This window comes from Corylus avellana, chromosome 4 (assembly GCF_965113065.1).
Source record: "Corylus avellana chromosome 4, dhCorAvel1.hap1.2, whole genome shotgun sequence".
Taxonomy (NCBI): Eukaryota; Viridiplantae; Streptophyta; class Magnoliopsida; order Fagales; family Betulaceae; genus Corylus; species Corylus avellana.
In genome coordinates this window covers 9,176,799-9,187,181 of record NC_142493.1, presented here as the reverse complement: position 1 = coordinate 9,187,181, position 10,383 = coordinate 9,176,799, and the positions used below count along the sequence as shown (strand labels likewise).

Here is a 10,383-nt window from a genome sequence, read left to right as displayed (position 1 = left end):
CAATCAACCACCTGAAGGTAGTCAATGCAAGAACATCGCTGGGAAATTTTTTTTGTTGTCATAACAAATATGCTCATACCATTTTCACCTAATCATAATCATGCCCCTTTATAAACACCTTTTCCCAACCCCTCATTCTAGAACAATTCTACAAGTCACTCTTGTATCTTTCTTGTGTCACTCTAAGAATGAGGTGACTTTTAAAATTACCATTTGATCAAAACTCAATAGTAATCAATCACAAGACCAACGGTGATTTTAGAAGACATGAGTCGCTCATTCAAAGTTATAATACCATATAAAATTTGATAATTCAATGTAATTACTGTCTTGTGTTTTTCATTGATACATGCTAAATTTATACACATTCTTTGGAGAGATTACAAAGGGAAAATATTATACAAAATCAATGAGATTGCTATAAATAAAAGTGATTGATGGTTTTCCTTTCTTGTTGAGCACTAGTCGTTGGGCTGATTTGGTTTGCTGTAAATGTTGGATTTTCTTTGCCTTTGTTGAGGATGTAGCCGTTACTTGAGGTTCCATATGAGGAGTGTAGTCTTGCAGTTCACGTACTTGCCTTGTGGAGAATATAGACTTTGCTTTAGTTGCCATGTGAGGAGTTGTGGACTTAATGGTGTTTGTTTCATTAGCATTTACCCAACCAATATCCAATTGTAGTTGTTTTTATTTTATTTTATTGGTACCCAGATTGAAATGAGGTTTCTATTGCATTTTTTGAGATAGAAGATTTACATATACAAATTTTAAAGATTGAAAACTGAAAAAATATTAATTAATATAACCTCAAGCAGATACATGGCAACTTTTTAAACCATAAGAAGACAGCTCTGACTCGACCCCAAGCTTTCTTCTTATAGAGACAACTCTGAAGTACCTCTAACGTCCAATTCTAGTTACTGCATTCTTCCTTTTTTTAGGCTTGGAAAGCACCCATCCAGACATGAAGCAACAGGTGACACTAAGAACCAAACTTGTTGCAGCTCCAATTCCAAATTCCAAACCAAAGATGTTCATCTTTTTCTCTCTTAATGAATGAGAAGGAGGCTGTTCAGGCTCACAAGTACACTGTGAGTTACAAAGACCAATGTTTCCCACAAAGTTTGTATTTGGGAAAGTATCAAACTGACTTCCTTGAGGGATTTCTCCACACAGCTGATTATATGATACATTGAAAGCCGACAGGAAGCTAAGATTAACAAAGGAACGAGGTATTTCTCCTGATAGCTTATTCTGGGACAAGTCCAGTACCTCTAAGCTTGACATCCCAGATAAATTATCTGGAACAGGTCCTGACAGGTTATTGTCTTTCAGGGTGAAGACATGGAGACTTCTCAAATTCCCAAAACCTTGCCAGATTGGCCCTTGGAGCATGTTGTAACTAAGTTCTAAAGTTGGTCGAAGGCCCGAAATCTGCTTATACCTCAAGCTTTGCCCACCTTGTCTATTTATTGAAAGCTGAGAACTTGAAACAGGCTCTTGAAGTGAGATAGTCCCAGTTATGAGGCTCTGTAGAAGGGTCAAGCTCTTTGGTATCTCCCCTTTGAAAGAGTTATTTGACAAATCCAAGTAGAAAAGAGATTCAAATTTTCCAAACCAAGATGGAATGGTTCCACCCAAATGATTCCATGATAAATCCAACAACTGCAATTTATGGCAACTACTCAACCATTGTGGGATTGAACCTCTGAGTTTACAATTGCCAAGAATTAGACTAATGAGGCTTTTGAATTGCAGATTCGCATCAGCGGGCATTTCTTCATCAAGAAAGTTCATCGAAAGGACTAGCATACTTAAGTTTCTACAGTGTTGCAAAATCCCAAGAGTTGATGATATATTAACAAGGCTGGTGTTTGAGACTGAGAAATGCGTTAGGGCCCGAAGATTCTTGAAACCTTTGGGAAGTTCATTATTAAGGTTGTTGCGAGCAGATTAAGTACAGTCAATCTTTGACAGAAGGATAGACTCTCTGGAATTGGACCGTGGAACAGATTAGAGCCAAGATCCAGGGAGACAAGATTTTTCATTGCAGAACAGTTGAGGTTGATGGGACCCCTTAGAGAGTTGTTGTTCAAATTTAGCATTTGAAGTGATGGGGAGTTCACCAACGAAGTTGGCAAACGGCCAGAAAATAGATTTGAATTGACTGAGAAATGCTCAAGCCTTCTAAGGCTCCCAAAAACATCTAGAAGATCTCCAGAAAACATATTAGAGGAGATATCCAGTTTCACAAGGTTAGAGAGGTTACCAATTCCATTATTCAGCAGCCTAGATATCCAATTATCTTGAAGATGCATGAAAAACGCTATGCCGACTCCAAAAACTTGTTTATCACAATTTATGCGGAATTAATATTATGAAGCAATAAACAATTCAATCACCCAAAATATATAAAGCAATAAAGAGGCAGACACAGATATTTTGATTACGAAGAGGAAACCTTTTAGAAACCGATCTAAAAGTAAAACCTCTCCGGGGCAGCCAAACCCAGGAAATCACTATCAAAAGATTATCCAGAGATTACAGACACTAGGAACACTTACAACCCTTTACAAGACCTTGGCTCTGTAAGATCGACAAGCCTACAACTCGTCTCCTTACTCACAATCTTCTTCAACGTGATTCTCCTTTACCGGACCCTTCCGATAGACTTCTCAACCGTAGATTTATCAAAGGAATAACTAAAACTCTAAGAGATTTAATTTAACGCTCACCACATATGATCTCTCTTAGCACAGCCTCCGACGAACTCTCTAGGGGTGAAAATTCGTACTTCTCTCTTCTATAATGATGTATATATACCCCCAACAAAACCCTTGACTTAACCCACTTAAAATCACGTTTTTGGGCCTAAAACTTACGGGGTGTCCGGACATGTTAATGGGCGGTCCGGACACGGCTTTGCGGAGCAAGATTTTAGTTTCTGGAAATGAGGTCCGGACCCGGGGAATTGCGGTCCGGACCTGGCCTGTCCAGTCTTGATCAACAGCTCCGATCGATAGGCGTTTGTGGTCCGATTGAGCTGAAATTTTGCAGGAACGTTCATAACACATGAATCTACATTATGAACGGCGGAGATTGGATTCTGAGTATTCTATATCAGTGTTGAGACGTGAACAGTAGCATCTGCATTTTGGAACTGAATTAAGCCAACACAAGAACTAACAAACTCCCCCTTTGGCAATTCAGTGACAAAACCAAAATGCCGAGCCAATTCCATCATCTCCCCATATTTACTCCCCCTTTTTGTCACAGAATGACAAAAGGTCTTCATGTTTCCTGAAACACTTCACAAAATACATCAAGGCATATGTGGAATAAGAAGACATAAATAAAACTCATGATAAAAAAATGACGTAGAATGCGTGGTTATAAAGAAACATCAGCAAAACTCCCCTTCAATGTATGACTCAATTAACAACAGGAAACTGGAAATGCAAAGCATGTTTCTCCCCCTTAAAAGTTAAATGAACACACATGATAACACATCAATGACTCATGTATTGCACAATGAATATCCAAACATGCTCCAAATATGCAAAATATACATGAGACTAGAAATGGCTAGAAACTCATATTGCTTAACCCAAGCCAAGAAAATGTTCCATTCAACCTATGCTTGTGTGGTGTGTGGGTAAGCTATCCAAAGAGAAAAATTTTCAATTTACAAAATGAGGAGAAAGTTTCACCACCATGAGGTTTTGACAAGTATATCAAATCAAAAGTCAAACCTTATCATACTAGGGCCTAGCCACTCTCATCCTATACAATTCTCTTTGTAAAATATTTTGCACAAGTTTGACACAGTGAAATAAATTCCTTTTGGAATATGATCTTTTGATTTTATTTGTTTCACTATTTTGTTTATTTTTTTCTTTGAGAAAGTGTCATTAAACTTTTGGTGCTTATCACAACAGAGAAAGCATGAATTTTTAAGCCCTAGGTTCAACTAGCATATGGTCAATTTGAAAAATATGACTAGTCAAAAACCTCATATGGCTACTTAACAGACCTCACAAATAAAGTGAAACAAAACCTCAATTTAAGCTTAAATGTGCACAAAAGATAAGGCATGGGAAAAATGTACCACATAAGCTCAGGCTTTAGGTAACCACAAAAACAAGTCCATTGACACAAATTTTCATCTCATGCATATTAAGAACATTCCAAGACGTAAGGAATTAAATCCATAAAAAACAACATGAAAAATTAATGGACTATCTAGGTGCATAAGATAAAAGAAAGAAAATGAAACAATCAAAGTAACATATTTTTGTCTTTTTGAAATTTTTCACAAAAGAAATGCACACACAAAAAAAATGCAAAACAAAGAAAAATGCAATGCTAAACAAAACAACATGCTTGAACTGAGATTACAACAGGCAAGACATGAATGTCCTTTAGCATTAAACTTTCATCACATCTTATAGGTCCCACTACAAAATAATGATTTGGTTTAATAACTACTTCTAGGTCTTCACAAGACATTACACATTCCTGAACATTTGATTAGCAAGTAGACAAAAATCTTGGTGGTCCGCACACAACATCTCATTTATAAGCTTTTCAAAGATCATGATATATGAATTTCTTGAAAAATCCTTTATGAATATGCCTCAAAACATGAATCTCAAAACAATCATGTATATACTCTTCATACAGAAAGTGTAACAACAAAAACAATGCAGTGCATAAACAATAAAGCAAAAAAAAAAAAAATGCAAAGCAATGAAAAATAACACGCTCTAGGATATTCAAAAATAAGCAAAACAATCAATCCTAGGCATGTTATTGACTCACCTAACTTTAGGTGAGATCACTACCACTCCCCCTCAATGGGTGAATGGTATAATCCTTCCTAACCCAAACCTTCTTGAATAAAGGTGTAGAGACGTGAACATTTTCAAACTTGTCTACTCTAGACACACCTCCCATCATCATTACCAAACCCTCATAATGTTTTCTAGAAACAGAATTTTTATTTTTATGCACATGAGGTTTCAATTTAAAACAGTTTGGTCGAATGTGACCAACTTTTCCACAATGATGACAAGTAGGGATAAACCTTTTAGGAGGTAGATTCCTAGGAGGATGGACGACTCTAAATTTAGGGTAAGATACATAAGGTTCAATATGAATTTTCTTAACTTTCTTACCTTGTGAGGTCGAGGCAGCTTCTGTTTTTCTTTTAACCACATAGTCTTCTACTTTTTCTGATTTAACAAATATTATCTCGGAAGTAGAATCATTGTTAGAAGACAAAGCAACATGACAATCAAAACTTAACTCAGATTTATCACAATCAGAATTCTGAGTATGTAACATATTCTCAAGGGAATTGCTAGAGAATTTTTTCAATTGAGTTTCTGACCCTTTTAATTTATTCTCTAACAAATCAACTTTAGATCCTAAAACAGAATTTTCAGATTTTAAAGAATCAATTAAAGCATGTGATTCAGACAATTTAGTAACAATAGATTCATTCACATGCTTAAGATCTTGAAACTCCCCCACAACATTTGTGTATTGATGTCTCAAAAGAGTGAATTTTTCCAATAAATTGTTGAAGGAGTTTATAAGATCATATTCTCCTTGAGAAGTATTCATAGCAAACAGGAGTCAACAGATCTCACTCAAGAATTTAATCCAAATAGAGTGAACCCGCTCTGATACCAATTGAAAAACGCTATGCCGACTCCAAAAACTTGTTTATCACAATTTATGCGGAATTAATATTATGAAGCAATAAACAATTCAATCACCCAAAATATATAAAGCAATAAAGAGGCAGACACAGATATTTTGGTTACGAAGAGGAAACCTTTTAGAAACTGATCTAAAAGTAAAACCTCTCCGGGGCAGCCAAACCCAGGAAATCACTATCAAAAGATTATCCAGAGATTACAGACACTAGGAACACTTACAACCCTTTGCAAGACCTTGGCTTTGTAAGATCGACAAGCCTACAACTCGTCTCCTTGCTCACAATCTTCTTCAACGTGATTCTCCTTTACCGGACCCTTTCGATAAACTTCTCAACCGTAGATTTATCAAAGGAATAACTAAAACTCTAAGAGATTTAATTTAACGCTCACCACATATGATCTCTCTTAGCACAGCCTCCGACGAACTCTCTGGGGGTGAAAATTCGTACTTCTCTCTTCTATAATGATATATATATATACCCCCGACAAAACCCTAGACCTAACCCACTTAAAATCACGTTTTTGGGCCTAAAACTTACGGGGTGTCCGGACATGTTAATGGGCGGTCCGGACACGGCTTTGCGGAGCAAGATTTCAGTTTCTGGAAATGAGGTCCGGACCCGGGGAATTGCGGTCCGGACCCGGCCTGTCCAGTCTTGATCAACAGCTCCGACAGATAGGCGTTTGTGGTCCGATTGAGCTGAAATTTTGCAGGGGCGTTCATAACACATGAATCTACATTATGAACGGTGAAGATTGGATTCTAAGCATTCTATATCAGTGTTTGAGATGTGAACAGTAGCATCTGCATTTTGGAACTGAATTAAGCCAACACAAGAACTAACAATGCAGTTCACTAAGATTTTGCAGTTGGAAGACACTCTCGGGCAAACTCCCTGATAAATTATTTTTATCAAAGGAGAGATAATGCAGAGAGGTACAATTTGCCAAATCTTTTGGAACTTCTCCAGAAAAATGGTTATTAGAGAAGTTAAGAACACGAATACCCGTAGATGTTCTACACATACCTGTGTTGATTGAACCAATAAGATCATTGTTGCTTACGTCTATGACCTCTAACTTCTGCAGTTGAAACAACTCAGCAGGAAGGGCACCGGTGAGATAGTTATAAGACAGGTTTAAAACTCTCAAGTGATGCAATTCTGCCAAGGATTCACATATCTTACCTGTAAGCCTTTGGTTACCAAGTTCCAAGCCAACTACCCTTGTGCCAGGAACAGTGGAACTATCACAAATGACACCACTCCAACTGCAGCAATCAGGGAAAGCTATGCTGTTCCACCCATCAACCATTGATTCCAAACAACTGGAGAAACCAGTCAGGGCTTTCGAGTCATTTAAATTGCATGTCAGGCTCTCAGATTTCAGGAGCCGAGGCTCCAAACTGAGAGCCAATACAGCAAAGTACAAACAAAAACCCCGGAAGGCCATTAACTCTAGATGGATGCGAGAAAAGATGCTGAAGTAAAATGCAATATATGCAATTCTAGCAATAGGGTTCAGTTTTTTTTTTTTTTTGGTTCCTTCATCTCATGATGTTTAGACCCATGCATTTGCTTATCATTTCCCCAGACTTTCATATGAAAACCCCATTACCTACTACTGTAGACCCATTGAAGGGACTTGCATTTTAAGAGCATTTACATTTATGTGCAGAAAATATTTAACTAAATATAAAATTTAGCTAAACAACACATTTGTTCTTGTTTATTTACCTACTTTTTCAAAGCAAGAAATTTAGCAGAATCATTGGGATTAACCCCCCTTAACAATGTGGTTTAGCTTCATTTCAAACAACTCATTTTTCTATGAGAAATACCGACCGACTATGAAAGTGTGAATACTAAACTAAGCATGCTCTCAGTACTCATGAACACTTCTAACTATACTATAAATCTTATAAAATTGATTTCAGTGTCATAGTCCATAGTTATCATTTGGTATAGAAGTCTACGGTTAAACGTCTCCTTAATGGCCAGAATCAGAGTTTTTCCAACCTATCAAAGGGCTCTTGACTCCCCCTCTTGTATATTGATTAGAAGAAGAAAAAAAATGGGGGGCTAAACTGTTAAATCACTGTTAATCTTAAAAGTTTAAGCAGATAAGAATAGGTAAATTTAATTATTTAATCAACATTTAACATAAACATGTAATTTTAATTGTTATAATCAAATTCTGAAATGGATTGGTGAACTATATGACTGCATTTTAACTACACACTACTGAACCCCAAAGAAAAAGAAATTAAAATTGTGTTTCCCCACAAAAAGTGACCATGAATTATGGAGAAACAGATCATTGGCGTGATGTAGCCCTTCCCTCTCTTTGGCTTCCTCCTCAGACTGGATGCTTAATTAAAGGGAAATTTTGATGTGGCTATCCGAGATAATTTTGCGGTGGCAGCTACAGTTATTAGTAATGCTTCAGGAAATATCATTCTAGCTGCTACTCAGAAGCTTCATTTTACTAATGTTCTCTTAGGTGAAGCCTCCGCTCCTCTCTCCTTGCCAATCAATTGGCTGTTTCTACTGGTTATGGTTGTTTTGCTTTGGAAGGGGACGCACTTCTGGTGATTCTTGCAGTGAATCAGTCTCATCTCTTCTCCACTTGGCAGTTTGCCTCTATTGTATCTAACATTACTCTTGATCTTTCTTTCATTTAAAGTTGGAGTGCTTTGAAAGTTTTTAGATATACCAATTTTCGTACACACTTTTTAGTTAAATGGACCGCTACTCAACTTGTGTTTGGTAGCATTCCTATAGAATCTTCCATTCCAATCAAGAGTGGAAAAGATCCACCTCAGTAACAATTTTCTCATTTCATTTAAAAAAAAAAATGAAGATCATTAGAAGAAATGGTAAGGGTGGCAATAATGCCGAATAATTGTCCTGATATTTAGCAATACTAGTTGCTGTAAAGTCCCTCCCAAAAAAAACATCATGGTATGGGTTTATGATGTAGAACGTGTTGTGACGGACCTAAATTGCACCTAGTCATGAGTCATCAGCTTATTTTGTAGTCATCTTCTTTGGCAAAAGAATTCGCAAGAGTCGCAATTTAATAAAAAATAAAAAATAAAAAATAAAAAAACTAATTTTCTAACCTTCTTACTTTTTATATCATATCAATTATTTTGTATTACTATTTAAACAAAAAAACTCTTTACAAAACAAAATTTTTTCACTTTTCTATTCAAAGACTTCAAAATTTCGATATACTTTATATTACATTAATCACAAACCCACTATACATGTCATTTACCAAACAGGGCCAAAGGATTTTTTTTTTTTTTTTTTTTTGTTCTTCTTCTTTAGTTTGAGTCCCTAAAAAAAAGACATAATATATTCTCTCCATTTTTTTTTTTGGACATATTTTTCTTTTGTGTGAGTAAAATTTAAGTGTGCGAGAATTTTGGGTTTTGAGTGGTTTTCATTTTCATTTTCATTGGTCTTTGTACTTCATTTTTTTATAGTAAAATCTTTTCTTGGTCATCTACGGTTGTTGATGTAAACCTGTAAGCTAAACCACATAAATTTTGATGTCATATGCATGTGATTGACATATTTTTTATTCTTTTTTTTTTCTTCTGCTTCTTTGCATTCTTAACAAATAATTTTTCACAAAAAATTGGAATAAGAGCTTGGGTTTTTTTAAAACAATATATATATTATTGTGTGATGGTTATTTGTATAATTCAAATTAGAATAGTTTATGGTCAAAATAGTTTCGACATTTGACGCATCAAGTGTAGGCATTACAAAGAGTGTCAAAAACTATCAAGTTCCTCTTTTGTGGTCGATGTTGTCGAAAAAAAAATCTAATGATTCAAAACTTGTCCTTGTAGTTAGCTTTTTCGAAGGTCGTTTTAATAACACGTGGGTTCTTAATAACCATCACCAGGGAAGGTCAAACTAAGGATGGGCAGATCCTCCCATTAAGTATTTTGCTGCCAAGTTCTAAGCCAACTATTCTTCTGCCAGAAACAGTGGAACTCCAACTGCAGCAATCAGGAGAAGTATGCTTTGCCACCCATCAATCACTGGTTCCCAACAACAACTGGAGAAACCAATCAGGGCTTTTGAGTCATTTCAAATTTCAGGAGCCAAGGGTCGAAACTGAGAGCCAATACAGCAAAGATGCCAAAGAACAAACAAAAACCTCAGAAGCCCATTGTAAAGATTTCTATGTTCAAACCCATTTGCTTCTTCCAACGATTTTCAGATGAAAATGACATACACCCATTTGCTTCTTCCGACATTTGAATAAGATCTTGAGAACTGGGGTCTAGTTTTCCAAATTGGTCAAAGAGGAACAAGGAAAATTTCGAAGTCAACTGCTAAAGCATTACCTTTGCAAGGTTGGGCGATTTAGGTGTGCTTTTGATGAGGTTAAGGATCCTTTTGAGATTGCAGTTTCAATAAGTGCGATTTTAAAAATTACGTTTTTAAAATCGCTATTTTTTAAAATAACAAAGGCGTTTGGTAAAATATGTTAAAAGATAATTTTTTATTTATTTATTTATTTTATCAAATATTTGTTATATGAAATCGTGATTTTGGTTTAAGTTTGCACTTTTTCAAATAAGCACCCTCTAGCTTGCTTATAGAAATGGCAGCTTTTTTTTTTTTCTATTTTA

At 35.9% G+C, this 10,383-nt stretch overlaps 1 pseudogene; it reads right to left on the bottom strand.

Annotated features, from left to right (window-relative positions):
- Positions 1-900: 900 nt before the first annotated feature.
- LOC132178012 (uncharacterized) lies at positions 901-7,212 on the bottom strand (annotated as a pseudogene).
- Positions 7,213-10,383: the final 3,171 nt, after the last annotated feature.